Raw genomic sequence first — 27,031 nt, 5'->3', positions numbered from 1 at the left:
TCAGAAATGGTCAATTGATCAAGGATTGTCCACATGGAATTGCTGCAGTAAGGCTTATCGGAATACAAATTTTTTGAGGGAGTAACAAGTGAGGTCAATGAGGATGAGATGTTTAAACTATTCAATGTATATTTTAACAAGGATTTATTTTAAACAATGTTCCCCATTACAGATTTAATACAGGTATGGCTGATCCTCTGCTTTAACTCTACTTTCCCTCCTACTGCCTCAACTTTTGATAGCAAGACATCAAACCATCTATGCCAGCCCTGGATATACTTAATGACAGGGCATCCACAATGTCTGGGATAGAGAATTCCAAAGATTCACAACACACAGTAATTACATTTCTGCTCATTCATGTCCTAAATGGTCAACATTTAATCTTAGGGCTGGGACACCATTTTTAAGACTGTCCAGCCAGAGGAGACAGCCCCTATACCACACTCATTCAGAATCATGCACATTTCAATGCAATCACTTCAAAACTTCACAGTATAGGCCAAATTTAATTAGTGGGTCATCATTGGCCAACTCACTCATCCCAGAAACCAATAGAATGACCATTCATTGATCCACTTCCAAGGTAAATATTTTATTCCTAAGATATTGAGACTAAAAATGTGTAGTGTTTCAGGTGTGATCTCAGCAAGCCCTGTACAAGTGTAGCAAGACTTCCTTATTCTAGCACTGTAACTCCTTTGCCTTCCTTACTGTTGGATGTACCTACATAGTGTCTTTTCATATACCCTGTGTGAATACACTTGAGTCTCTTTGAAAATGAATATTAGAAGTTTGACAAAAACAAAAATGCTTTTTCTATTCTTACTATCAAAGTGATTAACCCTACACTTCCCAAGAAGTGAGGCTTTTGAAATGAACAGCAATTATGAGGCTAAAATGATTTTTGGACATTAAGCATTCAAAGAGCCTAAAGCAAAAAAACTTTACTGGAGATGTGTTGTCGTTCCAGTAAACAACACCATAAACACATTTCTGAAAGATATCCTGCTGGATGGTTAGTGCTCAGCACCTACTTTGATCCTGCATGTCTGTTCTGCACACTCAGTGATGATATTTCTAAAACTGAAATCCAACACATTCTATCAAGTCGAGATATCCCTAGTTCCCAACCTGACAGCTCTGTAAAAGAGTGCAGCTCCTTCTGGGACAGAATGAATGAATGTTGGCTGGGCTTATATCTTGTGACAATGATCTCCAATTCTTAATTAGATTTCAAGATGTGTCATTGTTGGGATGTCCAAAATTGCAGTTCTTTTTAATATGTATGAGTGTCACTGTTATTGTAGACTAATATTTCAACTGAATAAATCTCTATTGTTGGAGAAGTCTTCTGATTTACTAGGAGAAATTATCTTCCCCCATCAGTGTAAAATAAAAGACTGTTTGCCATTTGCTAAAGGCTGTGCTAAGTGATGGTTTCATATCATACACGACACCTTGTAATAAGTAAAAGCCTGTGAAAGAAAACTCAAGTTTTTGAAACATGAATGCTAAAACATCTCATGAAAAGCTCACACTTCCTGGGATTCCCAAAATGGCAAACCAAAACAGCGATGGCTGCTACAGAGCTCAGCCTATTTTCCCTAGCCCCTGCCCGCTTTCTGACAGTCATGGCAATTTTTGAACCTTGAAATGGGATTACAGTGGGACAAAGTTCACAAAACACTATCAAATGACAAATTAAGTGGTACTTGAAATTGCAGGTGCAAAAACAACTCTAAAATATGATATCCAGAAATTTCCTTTCACAACTTACAGTCCCATTTTGCTTCTTTGAAAAATCACAAGCAAACTTGGACAGATTACTCTCATTCTCTTCATCTATCATCTACACCCAATATACTGCAAATAGCTGAGATTCCAATGCTGATTCTTACAGCACTCCGCTAATTACAGCTTGACAACTTGCAAATGTCGCTTTATCGCAAAACCCTGATTTGCATCCAGCCATGCTGTTATTTATTACCCCAATCTCTAAGTCTTACCTTATGCATTAACTTTTTACCCAGCACCATTTCTAACTGGTAAGATTGGCAGATGAGTAATAAATAACATTTAACAAGAAGTTGGACGCAACGCAAACAAAGCAAATGAATATATCCAAAATAGTAGGATACAGAGATATGTGGTGGAATAGATATATTTGGGGTGCCTATCCAAACCCCACGAAGGACAGTTAAGGTTGTTAAGTCATACAGGATATTTGTCTTTATTAACGAAAGAACAGGAACACTGTTAGAACTGTAAAAAACAGATTGAGCAAAAGCTAAGGAACTGTTACAGCTAGCAAACAGTTACAAGATAGTTAAAGTCACTACATTATAAAAATAATTTGACTGCAATATATTGGGTACAGAGGAGTTTACAAGAATGTTACCAAGAATACAAATTTTTATCTATAGAAGATTAGGTAGGTTGAGGCTATTGTCTTTTGGAACAGAGTAGAGATTTAATTGAAGTGTACAGAATTATATAGAGTCTTGATGGATTGGACATCAGCACACCAGTTCCTTTAGCAGGAAAGTAAACCACTAAGATTATAGTGGGAGCTGAAAGAATTTGTAAAAAGATTAAAAAGGAATTGAAAAGAATTGCTTTCAGTCACTTAGAGGATGGTGAGGAACTGGAACTCACTTCCTGAAAGGGTAGTAAAGACAGACAATGTTGTTGGTTTGAAAAAAAACTCACTGCTTTGCAAAAGAAACTTGGAAACACTCAAAATGCCATTTTCTAACTTGTTTTGTTCTAACTGGCAGCGACACAATGGGCTAAAAGGATGTCCTTGTGTTGCATATTCATCACGTTTCCACATTTTTAACCTTCGGAATATGTGCATTCCTCAGACCTCTTGTGCATCCCTGATTTTAATTACTGCACCGTTGATAGCCATTCTTCCAGCTGCTATGATCTTAAAACACTGGATTCTCTTCTTAGATTGCTCTTTCTTCCTTGAAAATGTTCTTGAAGACCGACCTCCTTGATCAAGTTTTGAATTGTAAGCCCTAATATCTCCCAAGTGGTTCGTTGTCAAATTTTGATTATGTACATGTGATTTGCTGTGGCATGTTTTTCGATGTTAAAAGAGCTACACAAACGCAAGGTGTTGTTGGTTTTAAATGATGTCATGAATTGAGTGTTGCTCACGGCTGTTCCCATTCATGATGTCACTAAAAGGCCACAGATTTCCTATCCAAGTTACTGTCAGGCTATCTTTAGGTTTAAAGCAGAGGCAAAATAACAGGTTTATGGCATACTAGTAAGTGCACAAATGTGACCTTTTCAATAATATCTTGCATTCTTCAGACCCCAAACTACTGGTGATCAAGTAAATGACATCCTAGTTGCTCAAAATTTAACAATTTATCTTTTGCTACAGAATATTTTACAGTAAGTAGGTACTCTCCCAGGAAACATACTTAAATCAGTGGACAGGTTTCACATGAAGTACTGCTTTCAGCTTTGAGCACAGAATCTCAGGAATTAAGTACTTTGTAAGAAGCATATCAGCATTCAAAGGGTTACAGAGGTTCAACTTGACTTGTATTCCCTCAAGTTTAGAATGTTAAGAAGTGATTTAGTGAAGTATTTTAAATGACAGAGTGACTTCACATAATAGATACAGAGAAACAATTTTCTCGAGTAGAGAAATGCTGAACTGAAGGGTATACTCTCAAAATTAGAACTAGACCATTTAGAAATGAAATCAGGATGCATCTTTCGTAGAAATGGTATTATAATCTGGAACTCACTTTTCAACAAAGCTGTGGGATACAAAGTCAAATTAAATTTTAAATAAAGAGACTAATAGATTTTTGTTTGCTAAGGGTATCAAAGCCTCTGAAGCAACAATAAAAAATGAATGAAGTACAGATCAGCCAAATTCTAATTGAATTAAAGAAACACTCAAAGATTGAATGGTTTATTCCTGTTCCTACATGACCAATAAATAATCGACTTAAATTAAATTCAACAGGACCTGCAGTCTTATTTTGTCATTTTCATATCTTATGTTGTTCCAGGCATTATGTCCCTCTTTAACTTGTAGCAACTACAGTCATGTTTTTCAAGTTAGAATAGTTTAAGAACCAGAATACAAAGGAAATGAATTCAAAATTGAGATCACATTATTATGGTCAAAAGGCTCAATATAAGAAAGAACTCACAACACTGTCACTTGTCATTATACAATCCAATGTGCCTGTGGTTAAATGTTTTTCCCAACAAGGATATGGGAGAGACCAGCTACAAGACAATCAGAATTCAGCTGCGCCTTTGTCAATGGAGGGCTGTCAAAACTCACTACTTTGAAACAAAGTTAGAAGATAGTCAGATCAATGATGAGTCACTCATGTGTTTTTCCATTAGCCCCTAAAGACTGCTAAGTCTCTTACTTAAATCAGATTAACTACCTTCCAAGTTTATTCAAAAATGCTCTTTTAAAAATGTTCACAGACAGTATTTTTGTTTGGTGGGCATTTAACATCCTATAGAGCTACAAACAAAATATAGCACTGCATTGCAATGTAATTACTTAACAATTAACCTGATCAATTACATATTTTGATTACTAGAACAACATCTTCAGAGACAGTTATTCAAAAATCACAAACATTGACATGAGTTCTAAAGCCCTGCTAATATTGCACACCCATATGCATATCTTGGTAACCGTGAGAAACACCTCAATAGTTAATGCTCGGAGTAACATGTAAATTTTGGAGGTCAAGAGAAAAGAAATGGCAAATCAAGCTGTAAGAGAAAAGAAAGACTGTTGTGTAGAGATATGTATAGTAGAAACTTATTGGCTCAAAAGCTGTACAATTTGATAACCAATGCGATAACTTTCAAGGTTTCAACATTTAAATTCTGGTCTTCTTGATCAAATTAACATACGGAAACAATGTACAATGAAGTTTAATTTTGCATTATCAAACAGTCACTTGAAAGAATCAATGTGGAAATGACAGTAATAGAACACTCACCTTTAGATATTCTGGGCAGTTTTGTTTCCCAAGTTGTCTGAACAATTTTCATTATAATAGTACACTCCAGATTTCTGTTAATCAGTCACAGATGAATGTTTCATATAAATATCCACACGAGGAGGCAGTAACCCTTCATGATAAAACTCTAATGGTACCTACATAATATCAGTGTGGTACACAAAGAATGAACAATTTGTATTCTTATCCAATGGGAGGATAGCACACAAGTCCTTATTATACAAAAACTTTGTGACATCAGGTCCACTCACTGGTATAGTATTGTGATTTAATTATTATTTGTATCAGTCACTGTATTATAAGTAATTAAATATAGTCTACAAAGGAACTTAGACATCTCTCTCATTGACAGAACCATAAGGACTGCAGGCAGTGGAGATCAGAGTTGAAGTGTATGGCAACACCACATCTCTCTCATTGAGCCAACCAGCACGGAAACAGACCCTTCAGCCCAAGTTGTCCATGCCCCCTAAATTAAACTTCTCCCATTTGCCTGCATTTGACCTGCATCCCTTTAAACCTTTTCTATCCGTGTGTCTGTGCAAATGTCTTTTAAATGCTGTAATTGTAATCACCTCCATCACTTGCTCCAGCAGCTTGTTCCATAAATGCATCACTCTGTGTGTGAAAAAGTTGCCCCTCAGATCCCTTTTAAATCTTTCCTCTCTCACCTTAAACCTATGCCACCTAGTTTAGGACACCCTACCTTGGGGAAAAGAACTTGGCTATTCAGTTTATCTATGACCCTGATGATTTCATAAACTTCTAAGGGCACCCCTCAGCCCTTTATGCTCCGGGGAAAAATGTCCCAGCCTCTCCTTATAGCTCAAAGCCTTCAGAGTTGGTAACATCCTTGTAAAACATTTTTGTATCCTTTCCAGTTTAATACCAGCCTTCCTACACCTGGGTGATCAGAATTGTATGCAGTATTCGAAATGTGGCCTTACCAATAAACTGTACAGTCTTAACATGACATCCCTACCCTTGCACTCAACGGTCTGACCAATGAAGCAGAGTGCCAAACTTCTTCACCACCCAATCCACCTATGATGCCACTTTCTTGGAGCTATGTACCTGCATCCTCAGATCACTTTTTGACAACACTTCCCAGGGCCCTACCATTAAATGGTTTGTCTTATCAATACGCCATACCTAATATTTATCTAATCCATCTGCCATTCCTTAGCCAACTAGCCCAGTTGATCAAGATCCTGTTGTACTCTTGGATAACTTTCACCATCTATTAGACTGACTTAGCTTTAGTGGCACACTTTGTATGAGATAAGGCAAGGAGCTGCTACTGTGTGTACACACCAATACTGATTGCTTTGCAAAATAAAAACTGAAAGAACTGCAGATGCTGGAAATCAGAAACAAAAACTGAAATTGCAGGAAAGGCTCAGCAGGTTGGGCAGCATCTGTGGACTGAAATCAGAGTTAGCGTTTCGGGTTCAGTGACTCTTCCTCCAAAAGGATTGCTTTGCCCTTGTGTCCCAGGGAACTTACCATAAAGTTTTTTTTCTCCTTTCTGGTGACACTGGAGCAGTATTGATGATGTTTTGCTTTGTTTTGTTTGATTGAAAGGTATGTTTCCTCCCTACAACAGTAGTCCCAAATAGAGTTAATTGTGTTGATGCTGGTCTGATGATCTGGACTAACTCTGTGTCGCTATTTTTTGGTCTATTAAATTATAAATGCACTTAGTGTGAATGGGCTAATGCAGTTGCAACTCCTAGGTGTAGTCTCACACATGACTAAGAATGCTTAATTGTTTGAGGGAACAGAATCCAAAGTCTTCAACCAGTAATGTGTAAAAGAAAAATCTTAGTGAATTATTGTAATTATTATCACAAGTGAGGCTGGCGAGAAAGTGACTGTGAAAAAGCTGATAGCCATTGCTGCAAGTTACTCATGGAACATAGTGCAAGTGGGGAAATTATGCCAAACTAATTACATGACAAGTATTTTATAATAATTCATTCATGGGATGTGGGTGTTGTTGGCTGGGCCAACATTTATTACTCAGTCATAAATGGCTTTTGATCTGAGTGGTTTCCTGGGGCCATTTGATTTTGATTTTATTGTCACGTGTATTTTACAGCAAGAATTCAATAAAATAGTGAAAAGCTTTCATTTGTCGCCATGAAATGGTGCCATTTTGAATCATTTAAAAATAAGGAAAAAAGAAGCTATAGCTTGAAGAGAGTCCACCAATCCTGAGCCAGCTCATCACCATCACCGACACCTGCGCTACCATCCCACTGCAACCACTTTGCTGCTGTCTACACTGGACGCAACAAACTCTGAAGTCACTGATCCACAGGCGTCATCTTTGCTGCTGAGCTGATACTCCACCGCTGCCTCCTGCGCCAAACCAATCAGTGTCAGAGTCGCGGCTCTCACTGCTGAGCCTCCTCATCGATGTTGCCATGATGCTCTTCTGCTACTGCTTCACCGCCGCCAGCACCAGACCCCATCAGCAATGAAGTCTCTGATCCTCAGGCCCTATCTGCTGCTGGGCCTACTTCACTGATGTCACCTCTGTCAATGCGGCAGCCACCAGTTCCAGGTCCTGTGTTTGCTCTAGAAAGGGACTCTCTCTCCTCCACACTGGGTCCAGCTCAAGGTCCATATGCTGGGTCTCATTGCTGCCAATACAGTCCAAGCTCAGGACAAGGTAGGAAAATAAAAAAAAGTGGGTAAAAAAAGAAAAAGAAAAGTGTTTGGAGCACACGAGTTCTGGCACAGGAGGCCTATTCCACTGCTATCTTGGACTGGAAGGTAGTTTCAGAGGGTAGTAGAGAATCAACAACACTGCTGTGAGTCTGACCAGGTAAAAATGGCAAATTTCCTTTCCTAAAGGACATGAGTGAATCAGAAGGGTATTTATGAGAATTCTGGATTAGTGGTGCTGGAAAAGCACAGCAGTTCAGGCAGCATCCGATGAGCAGTAAAATTGATGTTTCAAGCAAAAGCCCTTCATCAGGAATACAGGGAGAGAGCCTGAAGGGTGGAGAGATAAATGAGAGGAGGATGGGGATGGGGAGAAAGTAGCATAGAATACAATAGGTGAGTGGGGGAGGGGATGAAGGTGATAGGTCAGGGGGAAGGGTGGAGTGGATAGGTGGAAAAGGTAGGCAGGTAGGACAAGTCATGGAGACAGTGCTGAGCTGGAAGTTTGGAACTAGGGTGAGGTGGGGAATGGGAAATAAGGAAACTGTTGAAGTCCACATTGATGCCCTGGGGTTGAAGTGTTCCGAGGCGGAAGATGAGGCGTTCTTCCTCCAGGCGTCTGGTGGTGAGGGAGCGGCGGTGAAGGAGACCCAGGACCTCCATGTCCTTGGCAGAGTGGGAGGGGGAGTTGAAATCATCTGGACCACAGAGCGGTGTGGTTGATTAGTGCGGATGTCCCAGAAATGTTCCCTAAAGCACTCTGCTAGGAGGCGTCCAGTCTCCCCAATGTAGAGGAGACTGCATCGGGAGCAACGGATACAATAAATGATATTGGTGGATGTGCAGGTAAAACTTTGATGGATGTGGAAGGCTCCTTTAGGGCCTTGGATGGAGGTGAGGGAGGAGGAATGGGCGCAGGTTTTGCAATTCCTGCGTGGCAGGGGAAGATGCCAGGATGGGAGGGTGGGTTGTAGGGAGGGGGCGTGAACCTGACTAGGTTGTCATGGAGGGAACGGTCTTTGTGGAAGGCGGAAAGGAGTGCGGAGGGAAATATATCCATGGTGGTGGGGTTTGTTTGGAGGTGGCACAACTGTCGGCGGATGATTTGGTTTATGCGAAGGTTGGTAGGGTAGAAGGTGAGCACCAGGGGCATTCTGTCCTTGTTACGGTTGGAGGGATGGGGTCTGAGGGCGGGGGTGTGGGATGTGGATGAGATGCGTTGGAGGTAATCTTTAACCATGTGGGAAGGGAAATTGCGGTCTCTAAAGAAGGAGGCCATCTGGTGTGTTCTGTGGTGGAACTGGTCCTCCTCGGGAGTAGATATGGCGGAGGTGGAGGAATTGGGAATACGGGATGGCATTTTTGCAGGATGGAGGGTGGGAAGAGGTGTAATCCAGGTCGCTGTGGGAGTCAGTGGGTTTGTAAAAAATGTCGGTGTCAAGCCGGTCATCATTAATGGAGACGAAGAGGTCCAGGAAGAGGAGGGAGGTGTCAGGCCCCACCCCCACCCTCTTCTCACTTATCTCTCCACCCTTCAGGTCCTGATGAAGGGTGTTTTGCCCGAAACGTCAATTTTACTGCTCCTCGGATGCTGCCTGAACTGCTGTGCTCTTCCAGCACCATTAATCCAGAATCTGGTTTCCAGCATCTGCAGTCATTGTTTTTACCTATTTATGAAAATTGACTGTGGTTGCTACTTGGCTATCTTTTATTTCTTGATTTTATTTTAATTGAATTAAATTTCACTATGCGCCATGGAAGAAGATGGAAAAATTACCTCCAGCTTTGAGCACACACACCAAATGCAATCATTATGATTACTAGCCGGAATTCAGTTTACTGTGAAAATAGACACTTGTGCTTTTTTGATGTGCTTTTAACATTGTGTAGTGTACTTGTGTGATACTCAATTCATTTGTTCAAATTGTTCCCACTACTGCTGCCATCAGTGGCTCCTGCGTTTAGTTTCTTCCAGCATTATGTACATTTTTAAATAATCCCTCCAGATACAACTGAAATCTAAAAGGCCAAAATTTGTAATTGTCATGTTGAGTGTTATCACTGTTCAAGTATTCAAAATTATGCAGTAATAGAAGAGTATTTTAATAGAGCAATTCAATATCAAGTCATGAATAGTTCATAAACACCACTTACATGGAATTACGTAGAAAATAGAGAAATAAACATTCAATCTAACCACTATATTTGTGTTTACGTCCCACACCACCAATTATCCTAATTCCATTGATGTTCATTCCATAATGTCTCTTCATTTCTTGTCTTCTACTATCTATCTAAACAAGTCTTCAATGCTGGTATGGTCCCTATACTACTTCAAACAGTAATTTCAGTAATACACCTCTCACAAGCATGTATACCATACCTTACTCTGCTCACTATAATAACTCACTTACATGGAATGTTATAATAATATCCCTTTATGCTAAATTTCTCAATTGTTGAACACAGTCTATTTACTATATTCCATCCCATTACTTTAAACGTTTTGATCAAATCATCTCATTTGTTTCAAAACAAACAGTCCCATTTTTCCTCAAACCGGGCTGCATCTTCATGAAAACAAATGCAATGTATTTTAAATTCTAGAAATCTTAAATAACAACAAACACTGGAAATATCAGCAGGTCTAGCAGCACTTAAGGATGGAGAAATACAGCTAATGTTTCAGGTCAAAGATTTGCAGTGAACAACATCTTACTGCCTTTGCATAGTATGGAGGCCAACTTTTCACAAAGTCCATCAACCACAATCTTGCTAAAGTTTCCTCTCAACTATTATATTTTATACCTCTGGATCTTTGTAATGGCCACAGTCACTTGAGGTTCTGCTTTTAATGTCCTCCTAACCAGAACCTCAATTCCTCTGTTCTATGACCCTCATCAATAATGTAATAATTACTATTCAAAGCATTATCTGTCATTCCTCATTTACAGACGTCAATTCCAATTGTCTCTTTTCCATCCTTTCCCATCTCATCAATATTCTCTTACAGCCACCTTTCCTTCCCAAAATAACATAGTGCCACAAAGTTGAGCTATACTTACTACAAACCTGTTCAAGTTTGCTGTCATTAGTGTGTAAAACGGACAGGAGCCTCTGCAGTCCACACACATTTGTGGTGAAATGAAGAAATTCAGTCAGCAGCAAGCACTGTCCTTTTCTACTAACTGGTTTAGACCATTACACTTCTTATTGTCTGCAAAGTACAGCACCACCCCCTCTCACCCCATGTAAAAATCACTATGTGGAACAGAAACAGTTGATGAATCAACCTGTGCAGAAAACAATAATCCACTTTCTGCCACATCAAAAATCTGCCTTTAATACCCATTCCACCTTATCTGCACTCTCTCTCTTTATCAAACGCTTTCTGAAAACCCATGTACAGTATACCCTCTGCACTTTCCCAGTTGCCCAGTCTGTCATCTCCTCAAAGAAAAGTAAGTGCAATCTTCCTCTGAAAGTCATGCTTGCTGCTGCCATTTTTTTCTTAAATGCACCTAGCTATTTCAGAGTTTCATGTTCTATATGTTTAAGATCATACATCAATAGAACAAAACTATACAACTGCAGGCATTTGTTCTAGAAAGAATACAAAACTTCACATGAACTCCATCATGCTGATTTGTTTAAACAAAGCAATGGATATCCAGCAATGATTTCACAGCTCAAATGTAGTCACAATGTGCAGATAGTAGCTATTAACTGCAGCTGCAATTGATGATATTTGATGTCAGTGGGACTCAAATAACATTACTCTCTTGTATTCACTCCCACGTACCAACTAACCACCTTGTTGACTTACAGCTTGATCTTATTTCCTAGGCAGTGTGTGATAGATATAATTGGCATTTTTCTCATTTTTATAACTGATATAAATGCTGTGTAGGTAGTCTAAATTAAATAATGATTTTCCAATTGACAACCAACTTAAAAGTAAAACTTTTTTTTAAACAAGGTTTCTATCATACCAGAACATGTCCTGAAAAGCATGTTGCAGAGTTTCATTTTTGCTTTTTCAAGGATTTCAGTGCTAAAAGAACAGAAACAAGTAGGTTCACAGTAGCATTCTTGTCTCGGAGTCAGAAGGTCATGGGTTAACCACATCATCTCTGGTGACAGTACAGGAAGAGCACGAAGAAAAATACCTGGCTAGGTTTGTTGCTTGTGGATCTTAGTGTGCACAGATTATGAACAGTATTTACAATTAAAAAGTACTCATCTGACTGCAGGCAAATTGGCTCATTCTGTGGCAAAAACTCAAGTGCCAGCCTCCAACTTGGATCCAAAGGCTGCTGACTGCTGTGGTTTTTCTCTATTTGGAAAATTATTGGACACACCATGGGCTTGAATTTAATTAAGCTGGTCAAGTAGGCACCTGATGACAGAGGGCTGATAAAAAGCTCTCAGTGTTGAAGGAACAAGATGTCTTTGCAACTAGGTGAGGAGTAGGTGCCCCAAGATAGAGATGCCCTCTTTCCAATTTTATTTTCAAACTTAAAAGATCTGTCCATAGCAACTGAGCTAGGAACTAATCCTTAGATGGCCTGCGGCTGCAGAAGATAAGGAATGTCTCTAAACAAACATGGAACACTGGACATGTAGTCTGCAGCTGCAGCACTGCCATGATGTGTAGGAGGCAGTGTTAGACAAAGTTAAAAATCCCACCAGGTTATAGTCCAATAGGTTTATTGTAAGCATTGGCTTTCAGAGCTCCAGACAGGTTCACTGAGCTCCCAAGCATCTGGGCACATGGAGTCCTACAGGAAATTTTCTAACAAGGCCCAACAAAAGGCATATTAAACCATTAATTAGGCAAATTAAAGCAGATAGTCTTGGCCCCAGCCTCCTCCCTCCTCAGGAAATACGGCCCAAAGTGGTTTAGAACCTGATGGCTGGTAAGTCAATTAGCAGCACAAAATTCCATTCCTGTCCATTTCTGTATCTGTTCTAATCAAGGCCTTAAAAAAAAACATCAATTCTATTTCATTTTCGAACTAGCATCCAATTTTAGCAGCCAATGTACAAAAGCTAACACACTGTCATCAAGTCATGGATAGTCTCCCGAAAACTAAGCATTAACAGTTGAAAATGTTTTATCCTATTCAATCCAGGTTCAGTGGCCTTAATCGGTTCTCAGGACAAGCAGAAATTACAGTGCAATTTATTTTTCAAAGAATATTCAAAATACTTGATCTGTCAAACTGTAGAGAATCCTGGAGATAGCGTGGTCTTACTTTTGGATTTCTGTGCAGTTCTAGAAATTAATATTTCATTTGTTCTCTAGCTTGAAAGCCAGCTACAACTATATTCTCTGTAACATAGAACTTTATAATAAAATAATGTACTAATTTTTTCCTGTCATTTAACAATAAAACACAGACAAAACGAAATGGGTTTCAGACAAAATTATAAAGTTTCTGTTTTACAGCAAAAGCCAATTAGAAACTGCAGTTGAAGTTGAGAAGTGATTTGTCCTCAAGTTTCCACTTAAACTCCTATCCCAGTCTTCATACATGTAACCCACTATGAACCAGCACTTTCACACCATATTTTCAAGAAAATTATTGATATATTTGTGAGTGGTAACTTTACAGTAAAGTTTGCGTAATATGGTTGGAAATGCATTTACAAGAGAGAGACAAGTATTTTTTACAATAATACCACTTTAAAATGACTGAAAATGATTTTTAAAAATTTATAAAACTCTTTGGGTTGACTTCTATCAGCGATTTTTAAACTAATGTGATATGCACTTCAAATATCTTAATTTCTGTATGATTGGTGGTAATGTCCTTATGTCTCAACCAGAAGGTCCAATTTAATCCCCACCTGCTTGAGAGGTGTGTCATTACAGGTTTGAGCAGGTTGATTAAGATAATTTTTACAAAGGAATCGTGTAGCTGAAACTCTAACCCAAATTACAAACCATCAACAGAACCCAAAGCTACGTCAATGTCCAATATACAATCCTACCTGTTCTTTGACATTTGGTGATGCCAGGACAATTTGTTTAAAACACATTTAAAGTTCCATTAAGTGAAGAATACATTTAACGTATCAGCTATTATAGACAGGTAACTCTTGAGATCATCAACACACTGGCAGATGAAGCAGCAGCAACAACTGATTAGTTAACTGTAAAATATTATCAATGAAAATCAACATAAACATTTTGAAAGAAAAGTTGGAAAGCAATGTGTCAAAAGAACTCTGTTCTGAACGCTGTAAATGTAACAGCGAAAGTTTTAATTAGTCATAGTCAGGTGAATAGGGGTGGATAAAAAGTGCAGTATTTGATTTCCCCTCCCATTGCTGATTCCAAATATTTTCCTTGATTTTATTGTACTATCAGATTTCAAAATCAGTGAAATAATATTTGTGATTTAGTTTCTTAAATCTACAAAGCAGCGAGCACAGCCGAATAGTTAGCATATTAAAGAAACCAAGAAAGAAAGGGAAAGCATCTGCATTTAAGTCAATAAGTTTACGAATAATACAAAGATTGGTGGAGTTGCAGATAGTGAGGAAGATTGTCAGAGGGTACAGCAAGATATAGATCAATTGGATGTATGGGCAGAAAAAACTGGCAGATGGAGTTAATTTGGACAAATGTGAGGTAATGCATTTTGTAAGGTCAAGTACAAGTGGAAATTATACAATGAATAGCAGGACTTTGAGGAGTGTTGATATGGCTCAGAGGGAAGAATACTATCACTGAGCTAATATTGACACCGAGCCATTACAGGCTAAAGACGTTATGTCACCCTATATTCACATCAGTCTTCACAGAAAGAAGTTCACATGGGACCATAAGAAACCTTGGAAATCTTCATAACTGCATTTTTAGTCGCCAAAAGCTACAAAATTCTGAAGGTACAAAGGTCCTTTAGTTTTAGACTCATCATGCTTTTAAGGCAACTGCAAATCATGACTGAAACAACACTATAGATTCACATTACAGTAGATCATGATCCCCCTTGAGAATGTCAATCAAAAAGTATGATTTAGAGATGCCAGTGTTGGACTGGGGTGTATGAAGTTTAAAATCACACAACACCAGGTTATAGTCCAACAGGTTTAATTGGAAGCACACTAGCTTTCAGAGTGACGCTCCTTCATCAGGTGAAAATTGGTAAGACATTCTCAAGGGCTATCATGATCGACTGTAATGTGAAACTATAGTGTTGTTTCAATCATGATTTGCAGTTGCCTTAAAAGCACATATTCCACGAAATAAATGTCAGTTTCGCATTTCCATGTCTGTAGCTAGTCACTTGACTTGGAATGCATCACAAGTTACTTTCATATGATTCAGTCAGTTTTTACTGTCACAACTGAATAGAAACAGATTTGCAAAATTCTGGTTGGCCAGTAGCAATTCCGCAATGAGTAACAAAAACAATTCACAAAGTATATGCTTTAAAAACAGGATCTAGTATTTATAATTTCAGTTTCTTGTTAAACTAAAGAATCCAGTTCACAACAATAAAGAAAACTAATCTCTTCTTGAAGTGCAGAAAACCAGCTGGTCATTACATTAAATATATACCACAAGAATGATCAAATCCATTCATTCTTATTTCCCATATCCTTTCATCTTCAACTACCACCAATCCTTAGCTGCAAAGTTCTAAAGCAACTTAACTATCCCTCTCAGGGCCACATCAAAGTTACAACAGGAACAGGATTTTAAAACTGTCTGTTACTGATGGGTACAGCAAAATGAAGAAACATTCAAAATATTATACCATCAATTTAATTTTAAGAAAACATGGCTCTCAATTTTCATTGCTTTCAGAGTATTATTGGGTCGCACCCATTCATGCTGGGTATCCACCCTGTTATTCAAAAAGATTTGCTGGGTCTGGGGTTAGTTGGTAAAACAGGACATGGGAGTAGGGTAGTGGAAATTGGGCAAAGGGAGGCAGACAAGGAAGAAAATAGAATGGGAAGAGAGAAGCAGAGAAGGAAATAGAGTAAGAATAGAGTAAGGAATAGAACAACTCTGGCCAGTTGCTCTTTTGCAAACAATACAAGACAAGGGGACCAGTTAGTAACAGCTTATGAAATCCAGCAGAAGCACAATCAATGGCTCTAGAAATGTACTGTGTACCTTGTATTGAAAGCAGGCATTTGAGGCAGGATTTTCCATTTCAGACAAGGGGAGTGGAATCATGAAATTTTCTAATTTGGTAGATCCATTTCAGAAGGAAAAAAACACGCATTCAAATTCAATTTTCACTCAGGGATAAGGAGGGCAATGGGAACAAGCATGGGATGCAATTACATCCATTAAACCTTAAAGCAATTTAAAGACAGTCACAAAAATTGCACTCACTCCTCACACCACAATGTATGACCCCCACCCAAACTCAAATACATACTAGGTTGAGAGTCAAGACTCCCATAAAAGGTTTCATTTATTGATATAGCAGGAATAATGATAAGTGTTGGCTGATTAACAGTTTATGATTATTTGACAAGCTATTTACTCTGATGTTTTGTCAATGATTCAATGCATGTTTGCACAAAGTAATTAAATGTTAAGTGCTTAAAGCTGCTGATATTGAAACTTTTACAGTCTGGTTGATTGATACTTGTTGTAATATGAGTGGCCTGCAATGAAGCCAGGTCAGAAGAGCAGTCTTGCTAAAAGCATCCTTAAATTGTGGGGACTGGGTGAAAATGCTGGAATCCAGTCTTGTCTGCCATTTTTAAAATCCACCTTTGGCTTTCATTCTGACCTGAGTCAAAGAGCGTGGTCTCAGCCAGTCAGGCAGCATCCGAGGAGGAGAGTCGACGTTTTGAGCATAAAGGTCTCTAACCTCGGTTCTACTACTCCTTGGATTCTGCCTGATCGGCTGTGCTTTTCCAGCACCACACTCTTCAACCCTGATCTCCAGCATTTGCAGTCCTCACTTTCTTCTTCTTTTCATTCTGACATGGTCAAAGATATGAAAATCTGGATCTTGGTATTTGAGGTGGATGGAAGCAGGTTCCTAAGTGGGAAAAGCCAGTTTCAATACAGCAATCTGATGTTGTAATGTTTTGTAGTGATCAGCTACTGAGAGTCTTGCTAGAAGCAAGCATTCTTTTCCAGATACACTCCTCTTAAGCGGGTTTTGAGAAGATTTGCAGCGCAGATTGAGGTTCTGGCTGTAGGTTTGCTCGCTGAGCTTGAAGGTTCATTTTCAGACATTTCGTCACCACACTAGGTAACATCTTCAGTGAGCTTCTGGATGAAACACTGGTGGTGTAGCCCGCTTTCTATTTGTACGTTTGGGTTTCCTTGGGTTGGTAATGTCATTTAGAGTCATAGAGATGTACAGCATGGAAACAGACCCTTCGGTCCAACCCGTCCATGCCGACTAGATATCCCAACTCAATCTAGTCCCACCTGTCAGCACCTGGCCCATATCCTTCCAAACCCTTCCTATTCATATACATCTAAATGCCTCTTAAATGTTGCAATTGTACCAGCCTCCACCACATCCTCTGGCAGCTCATTCCATACACGTACCACCCTTTGCGTGAAAAAGTTGCCCTTAGGTCTCTTTTATATCTTTCCTCTCACCCTAAACCTATGCCCTCTAGTTCTGGACTCCCCGACCCCTGGGAAAGGACTTTGCCTATGTATCCTATCCATTCCCCTCGTAATTTTGTAAACCTCTATAAAGTTACTGCTCAGCCTCCGACACTCCAGGGAAAACAGCTCTAGCCTGTTCAGCCTCTCCCTGTAGTTCAGATTCTCCAACCTTGGCAACAGCCTTGTAAATCGTTTCTGAACCCTTTCAAGTTTCACAACATCTTTCTGATAGGAAGGATACCAGAATTGCACCGATGGTGTCGTCATTTCCTATGGGGACATAATTTCCTGTTCTTTTTCTCAGGGATGGTAAGTGGAATCCAAGCCGATGTGTTTGTTGATTGAGTTCCGGTTGGAATGCTATGCTTCTAGGAATTCTCATGCATGTCTCTGTTTGGCTTGTCCTAGATTCCCTAGGCATTCCAATCGGAACAGGAAATGACATCATAGGAAATGGCACTACAGGAAATGACATCACCAACCCAAGGAAATCCAAACATATAAATAGAAAACGGGCTACACCACCAGTACTTCATCCAGAGGATCACTGAAGATGTTACCTAGTATGGTGATGAAACATCTGAAAATGAACATTTGAGCTCAGCGAGCAAACCTACATCCACATTCCTCTTTATCAAATATTTACTCTATTGCTTCAATTTTGTGTTCATTCTCCAATGCTGGAAATATGAAATGGAGTCAGGTGCATAAGAGAATTTCCACTTCAATTTATGTTTACTGAGGATATGCAGTACTCCTATTTGGAAGATGGCTGGTGAAAGTGTTAAAAATCCATACAGTTATTTGCTTTCTTGTTATTGTAAGCCGTTCATCCATCTCCTTTGGGAAGCATGTATCCTATGCTCTCATTCTTATTAATATTTCAATTAACATAATGACATATTGCACAATTTGTTTGAAAAGGAAAAATAATGACTGATTTTTGATCACTTGCACAAATCTGTTACATTTATTGTCTTTACTTTTAATCCAATCTACAATATTCAAAGATCAAAGCATAACGCAGTCACTATTTCCAGTTATGAAAATGATGCACACTATACACTATATTCATAGCATCAAAATGAACTTAGAATAGACTTAATCACAATATGATAAATAGCCCATATGGATCACATTGACAGAACTACTTCATATCTTACCAAATATTAAATGCACATGTTACTTTTTTTTTAAGACTTACACATACATTTTATAGCAAATTAATCTTTCATTTCAATCATATTCAGCTACCCCTAGTAAGTAACTATGGTACAATCATTAGCTTTCTTGTACAAATGTCATCACATCTCAAGGCGAAGGATCCTACTGACAGGTGAAATTCACAGAGGTTGACTGAACACAAAATAAAAACGCTGCCTGCAGCTGAAACTGTAAATTCTATCATAACAGATCAGCAAATGTGATTCCTTAATAGATTTTCTTTTAGGCAGCAGCATATACAGAATATAAAAGAATGAGTTGAACCAAGTGAATAATTCAAGGGTGGGCATACGTATCACAACTAAAAATTATTCTGTGCAGAGTAATAATCCTTCAAATGACTTGTGCTTGTACATTAGGAATGATTACATTTACTACAATTTATTGCTATTGTGCTAACTCCTAACTCCAATTGCTCTCAGTGTGGATTCACTGAGAGACTGGAGAGAGAGAGAGAGAGAGAGAAAGAGAAAGAGATAAGAGTGACACTGTGCACAGGACAAGTCGGTAGTATTGAGTGTACAAAAATAAGAAAACTTTGTTAACTCTTGAGGCAATGTTCTTTAAGGGCATGCTTGAAAAATGCAATCTCCAAAAATAAATACTTAACTCATTCTTATTCAAGGCCGTTAAAGTAACCTTGTCTGAAGCAAACAATTGTAATCTTAGTTTGAGATTGACAATAAGTCATAAATCTTAGTTTCTCTAATGTTGTTTGAAAAAAAAATCCATAACCTTAGGTCGACCAGTGCCATGACCAAAGACTCAACAGTGACTTTTCTTTTAGCACATGTATTCTTTTGGCAAGTGTCTTCATCAGATCAACTGCTTCAACATACCACCAAAAGGAAAACAAATAAAAATGGGCAGCATAAATAGAATTCAGTAACTCAGGCTCTCTGGATCTGCTTTATTGCATTTAACACAGCCAGAACCCAGCAGGAACATGTTAAACTCTACTGACAGCCACCCTTCCCAACCATTTTTGCTGCAGGCAAGGCGATGTTCTTGCACAAATGTGGAAAAGAAAGCTGCAATATATCCATCTTTTTCACTCCAGATACACAAGGCAAATATTATCAAGCAATTAGAAAGAATTTCAAGAAAAATCTTAGATTTTCAAATGAGACAACATCTGTAAAACTATAATTCCGAACATTGCAATTCTATCCAACATCAGCACATTCTTTTCAATACCACACATTGTATAACATTCACACTGGAATATATATATATATATATATATATATATATGTAACTTGTGATTCAATATTCACTGAATACCGACATTTTGCCCATTATGTACAATACAAAAAAAATTGCAATGGTGTATCGTTACACAGACTTTTATATTTATTTTTGAACCAGCGCTTTCTGCTTCTTCTAAACATTAGAAATAAAGCCCCAAATTGTACCTGCGTACAAGTGAACACAACCCATAAATAAGGAAGACATGATTGCCTTGACATTTCGTGTCAAATTTGGTAAACCTTCATCCATGTCTTTGTTGATCTGACTAGATTATTCCAAAGCACTACTGGTTGATCTCCCATATTCTTCTCCACATAGATGCATGACATCCACTGCCAATGTCTTAAGTTAAAGCAAGTCCCATTCATCTTTGCATTCACTAACCTAAGTTGGTACTCATTCAAACTGACTTTGATTTGTAAAAGTTTCATTCTGATGTTATTTTTAAATCTTCTCTGGCCTTGTGCCTTCCCTATCTCGCAATATATCCTCTAGCCCCACATTCCTGAAAGATGTCTGTGCTCTTCAAATTCTGGGATCCTGTTATAAGCACACCATCATTTGGAGCGGTGCTCTCAATTGCTGAGACAGCAAATTCTGGAATTCTCTCCCCACACCTCTCCACCTCCTTAATCTGTTTTTTTTCAATTAAGACTTTAATTCCTACATTTTTGACCATGTTTTTGGTTACCTTTCGTTTGATATATGGCTTAATGTCATGTTTTGTTTATTTCCTTAGTCTAAACAACAACTTGAATTAAAATAACGAATATAGTGCTTCACAGCATTATAAAACAATCACCAAATGATGAGAGTGAGCTGGTAGCATTTTCTTATTTCTATGGTGTTTCCAAATAACCAGGATAAAGCCAGTAAAGTTTATCAAATGTTATTTTGTTTCAGTAAACATAAAAATGAGCTATATTAAAAGACTTAGCTATAGCGCACACTCATTGCAAAATTCCTATTGACATCCTGTCACATTTCAACGACCCACTTCACAGTATCTCCCAATTTGCCACAAGTAACAGAGCATAGATCTGTGTAGCAAGTCTCCATCACATTGCTTTGTGACAATGCAAGTTAATAAAGGATGAAGAAATTAATTTACCATGAAAAATATTTCATCGAACCATCTATACTATGCTTTAAATTTTGCACTGATCATATATAATCAAAAGAGTATTTATAAACAGAAATTTTATTTCTACTACAGTCAAGGTTTAGTGGACAGCAAAGAAGGTTACCTCAAAGTACAATGAGATCTTGATCAGATGGGCCAATGGGCCAAGGAGTGGCGATGAAGTTTAATTTAGATAAATGGGAGGTGCTGCATTTTGGCATGACAAAACAGGGCAGGAAATATATACATAATGGGAAGGCCCTGCTGAACAAAAAAAGACCTTGCAGTGCAGGCTCATAGTTCCTTGAAAGTGGAATAGGATAGTGAAGACGACATTTGGGTATGCATGCCCTTACTGCTCAGAGCATTGAATAAAGGAGTTGGGAAGTCATGTTGCGGTTGTACAGGACATTGGTTAGGCCACCTTTGGAATGCTACATTCAATTCTGGTCTCCCTGCTTTAGGAAGGGTGTTGTGAAATTTTAAGGAGTTAAGAAAAGATTTACAAGGATGTTGCCAGGAGTGGAGGGGTTAAGCTGTAGGGAGAGGTTTTATAGGTTGGGGCCATTTTCCCTGGAATGTCAGAGGTTGAGGGGTGACCTTATAGAGGTGTATAAAATCATGAGAGACATGGACAGGTTGAACAGACAAGGTCTTTTCCTTGGGGTGGGGGAATCCAAAACTGGAGAGCACACATTTAAGGTGAGAGGGGAAAGATTTAAAAGCAACCTAAGAGGCAACTTTTTTCACACAGAGGTGGTGCATGTATGGAATGAGCTGCCAGAGGAAGTAGAGGAGGCTGGCACAATTGCAACATTTAAAAGGCATCTTGATGGGTATACGAATAGGAAGGGTTAGGAGGAACATGGGCTAAGTGTTGGCAAATGGGACTAGATAGATTTAGGATATTTTGTCTGCATGGACAAGTTAGACCAAAGGGTCTGTTTCCATTCTGTACAGCTCTATGACTCTTAGCTGCAGCAAACCCAGATTTCTCAGAGGAAGACTTCATTTTGTTTTCATCAATAAAATCATGTAAATCTCTTCATATTAATTTAATTTTACAATCTATTGCGCACTCTGTTTCAAGATAGAATTACAGATGGTTAGAGAAATGGGTAATATTTTCCAACAATGCTATATTGTATTTTCCGAATCTCATGCTCTTGCTTGTTCCTCATTCCCATTAATATGAACCTGTCATACAATTATTCAATAGTTATCCACTTAAAGGATTTCATCAATGCTCTATTACACAAAATTCCACATTTCAACTGATCCTCATGCACAGCTATTCACCTGCATTGTTCTTTCGACTGCAGTGTTTTCAGCAATAGCAATACTGGCATAAGTGGTGCAAAAGATCCCAAAGAATGTTAAGTGCAAATTTGTGCTCAATGCCTTTCAGGTTTGCACTAGTTTTAAAAACATTGCCCTGGAAACACGCACTGCTCACAAAATTGCCAACAGGCTCTATGTGAATTAATCATTATCGAACATTTCACGAATTGCACTCATTTGCAGGTCTTGGAGAAAGCACCCAAAATTAAATTGGAGCTTTTGCATGCAAGAACAGTCTAGGTACAACTTGGAAGATTTTGAGTGTTTTTCTTCAATTTACAAAGGAATTTATTATTTTGCCTTAATCTGACTAGGAAATAATTTTTGGATAAATTTTAAAAGACATTCTAATTTAAAATTAGGTTACTCATAGATGGGTTTTCGCTTACTAATAAAAAAAAGGACTTAAAATCAAACCATTATGTGTTAATCAAAATCATTCTTAAATATATCAGGGAATATATTTTCATACTTTTTTTAAAAATCTGACATTTCAAAATACTTCTCAATTGCACTGGTTCATAGCAGATTACACATTAGACAAATTGCAAAGGAGTGAAAAGGAACCATCTGGGCAGAGACTTGATGATCAAAATTGATTAAGACCAACTGCAAGATCCTGGAAATTATGGAAAAAGATTTACCAAATCTTGGGAATCTCCATTCGATGAAATTCACCATTGCCTTCAACCTACCAGCTCCGAATATGAGAACCAAGATCATAGAGATCCCCACATTCTTAACTTTCCCAGAGATTTGGACACATATACCAAGCATCTCAGAAGGACTAGACAAATACCACCAGCGGTGTCCTAACAAGATCCTCCAAATCTGGTAGAATGAAAAGCGACACAATAACATGGTCCTATTCCATGCTAATCTGCTCAGCATTCAGGTGCTGGAGAAGTTTGCAACCCCCCCCCACCCCCGAGGACAGAATAATGCTTTCAGGATGTCCTTAAAGCACCCCTGAAGATGTCAAACATCCCCAGTGACTCATGGAAAGTCTGAGCTTGTATCAGAAGGCATATTCAGGAAAGCACCAGCACAGAGAGACTTTGCTAAGAATGTGCAGAAGCAAAATCAATGCAGATTCTGAGGGAGCACACAAACCTTCAAACAGCCCACTTACTCAAACTTTTCAAAGACCATCTCCCTGCATGCAGCAAGAACACAGCCTGCACATTATGCACTGGATTTATTAGCCATCTTTGAACTTATCAAACCAGTGTAGAAATGGAGAAAGTGAGGACTGTAGGTGCTGGAGATCAGAGTCAAAGAGTGTGGTGCTGGAAAGCACAGCTAGTCAGGTAGCATTGGAGGAGCAGAAGAGTCAATATTTCAGGCAGAAGCCCTTCAATCAGGAATCCTTTCCAGCACCACACTCTTCGACAGTGTAGAAATAGATCACTCTCAATCCCAAAGGACAATATATGACAAAACTGGTTCAGTGAGACAGGTGAAATATTGGACACAATCAAAACCAAAAAAGTCTATAGCATTTCATGCATTGGTTCTTTGAAAGATCCATCCAGTTATTCACACTGACCTAAGCCCTTCCCATAAGTCTGCAGATGGTTCCTGAAAAGGACTTCAAACCACTCTGTTTGCAAATGATCAAACAAGATGAATGACCAGGCTCCATAATGCTTGTAGGATATTTTTAAGTCCAAAAATAGTACTAACCGGGCAAATTCAATAAAAATACTGTCAAGTTATATCAGGATAGAAATTAGATGTTCAATAACCTGAAGGTCTTGGTTAAGTGCGGCACGAAGATGATATGAAATTAATTTATTGCACAATATAGTGAGGTTACAGAAATTTGAATAATGTTGTCTTTAAATGTTGAAAGACAAACATCCAGTGCATCACTGCAGAAAACAGGATTCAAAGACAACAAGCCAATAGGATTGGAAACTGTCAGAAGTTATTTTTTGTGTGTAGGAGCAATGTATAGCAAATGTCATGGTTCAGTCACCTTTAGGTTATTTGCTTGTGTTAATTTTTAAGCCAATGCATTTAGTCTTCATGCTCTTCTACCATATTCATGACATACAACATTCTTCTAAAATGTCATCCATGATGTGCAGAGTGCTGGCCAATAAGGTACATCGATCATTGTTAAATGCTCACTGCTAAATTACTCTCTTTTTGCCAGATAAAGGTTGGCATGGCCCACAACTGATAGTTCAATAATACTGATTCTTAGTATAAATCATGAAGTTACAGCACTGTCCATTGTTATTGCATACTGTTGGTTTACAAGAGCAAATTACAACGATTTATGCAAGAATATAATTAGGCAGATGATATTAAATTTAGATTCACTTGAATAATGCTGTGGTAAAATCTGTTTGCTTCCCTTCATAAAATTTATACAGCTTGTGAAAAGTGATAAACAATGGAATTATACACTTGCGTGCACACTGAGCACATTATAACCTCAATTGTTTGCCAAGGATTCGTTTCAAAATGACGATTTCCCCCTGACCCAGCTGCTCTCTCCTCACTGTAGACACCTGAAAATATTGCAATGTGCTGCTGAATTTCAAGATGCAGTGAGCTCCCCTCACTGAGACGTTTACATTTTTGGCTTCACATCGGATCCAGTGTTTAACACGAAGCAGCCCAAGCGGTTTATAAAAGGGGGATATGCCAGTAAAGTGGATTACTCCAGGATCAGGAATATAACCTTGGGAAGCTTCTTTTAAGAGAAGAACCATATCATTATAAGAAAGATCGACATAGAAAAGACCTAATTCAGCACCACTGCAGGTTTGAAGGTTATCAGTGAGGGTTTAAAGAATGGGGAATGATTTAAGTTTAATTTTTATTTGACAGGATAGTGGCCTATGCCCGACTCAAGTCAGGCCGGACAGGGGCAGATGCAGAGAACGACAATTAAAAACATGCTTTATAAGCACCACAAGATCTTCTTACCTGTCTCTAAGATTAGGAATAGAGAGGAAGGGATCAGGAGAGGAGACGACAAGGAAATTAAGTTAAAAGAAATGCAGCGCCCTTCGGCGAGAGTTTCCCATTTTCCGAGCGAGCAAACTCCGGCTCTTGCTCCTGCTCCTTGGCACCGCGACCGAGCTCGAGCCTGAACCCGAGCACGAGCCGCACTTCCGCGAGCGCTTCGGGAACCTTCGGAGACACTCGGGGGCGACGGGCGGGCGGGGGATCGGAGGGATTCGGGGAAAGACTCGGGCGGGCGGGGATCGGAGAGATTCGGGGAAAGACTCGGGCGGGCGGGGATCGGAGAGACTCGGAAAGACTCGGGCGGGCGGGGATCGGAGAGACTCGGAAAGACTCGGGCGGGCGGAGATCGGAGTGATTCGGGGAAAGACTCGGGCGGGCGGGGATCGGAGGGATTCGGGGAAAGACTCGGGCGGGCGGGGATCGGAGAGACTCGGAAAGACTCGGGCGGGCGGAGATCGGAGTGATTCGGGCTGTAGGGCAGAACGGGGAGCTGGGTGTACGCAGTGGGCACGTTTGGTTGTGACAGTTCGGGGAGTGGGAGGAAATTTTGCAACAAGCGTGATTTGCTGGGGTTCAGAAAGTGTGAAGGTGTAAGTTAAAGAAAAGTGCAGAAAATCTAAAAATTCCAGCATCAACAATGTTTTGCTTTAATAAGAACTCGGCTGTTGTGGAGAGAGAGAATGAAATCATTGGATTGGAGGTAAGGGAGGTGACACTGAAATTGCACACACTGATACTAGGCTGTGCCTTGAGTTCATTAAAGCAACAGGAAACAAAGATCATGCAAGGAATTATACATCAGGTTGAATTGCAAGAAATGTTTGCTGCTGCTAAAAAAAGGATGAGATTGTAAAGCCCACTGCTGGTGCATGTAACAATACTATGATTTTAAGAGGTGTATTTTGTCTTGGATTTTTTTTATGAAGAATGAGATAGAGGTGCCCATCCATTTGGTCCAAGCCAATAAAGTAAACAGCTTTTGAGGCCTTGATTTGGTTTTTAATGTTGGAGCAATAGGAGCAGGATGAAGGAGTGAGGTCAAGTTCCCACAGAACCAGAAATTTTTGTTTAACTTTCAGCAGTTGTTGGGGTCTTGAAGCTGGGATGTGGAAGCTGTTATTTCTCTCTGTGTTCCAGCTAAAGAGCTTGGGTTCTTTTCCTGCTGCTATAATTATATGGAGACAATCTATTTTACTGAATTTGCCTTTGCCAAGGTTGTATTTATGAGATGTTGCAACTACGCAGAGTAGAGGAAAATCACCTATACAATGCACTCAAAACGAACGGATACCCAATGAACACAGTCTGCCCATTTCTTGGCAACAAACCAAAGCAAGCAGACAAAACACGCCCAGAAATCCTAGCCACTCTTCCCTATTTCAAAGACATCTCAGAAATGACTGCCAGACTGTTGGCATCAGGGTAGCCCACCAACACACAAAAACAGCAGCAAATGAACCTATGATTTGGAGACACAGGTGTTGAACTGGAATGTACAAAGTTAAAAATCACACAACACCAGGTTATAGTCCAACAGGTTTATTTGGAAGCACTAGCTTTTCAAGCGCTGCTCCTTCATGATGAATCAGCTGATGAAGGCGCAGCGGTCTGAAAGCTAGTGCTTCCAAATAAACCTGTTGGTCTATAACCTGGTGCTGTGTGATTTTTAAGCAAAGGAACTTGAAAGACTCTATCCAGACACAAGCAAAACTAATGTCATTTACAAAATACCTTGCAAGAACTGTAACAAACAATATATTGGGCAAACTAGCCACCAGGATATATTACAACTAGAAC

General features: G+C 39.1%; 1 protein-coding gene across 1 annotated transcript in view; it reads right to left on the bottom strand.

Annotated features, from left to right (window-relative positions):
* Nucleotides 1–25,350, bottom strand: part of zdhhc7 (zinc finger DHHC-type palmitoyltransferase 7) — a 73,074-nt gene extending 47,724 nt beyond the window's left edge. The window contains exon 1 of the mRNA XM_060837603.1: nucleotides 25,193–25,350. The gene's annotated coding sequence lies outside the window, so the exon portion shown is untranslated. The remainder of the gene's footprint in view (nucleotides 1–25,192) is intronic.
* Between the last annotated feature and the right edge of the window lie 1,681 nt (nucleotides 25,351–27,031).

The sequence above is a fragment of the Hemiscyllium ocellatum genome, chromosome 17 (assembly GCF_020745735.1).
Source record: "Hemiscyllium ocellatum isolate sHemOce1 chromosome 17, sHemOce1.pat.X.cur, whole genome shotgun sequence".
NCBI lineage: Eukaryota > Metazoa > Chordata > Chondrichthyes > Orectolobiformes > Hemiscylliidae > Hemiscyllium > Hemiscyllium ocellatum.
Note: the sequence above shows the minus strand (reverse complement) of the source record. Positions and strands in the feature narration are given on the sequence as shown.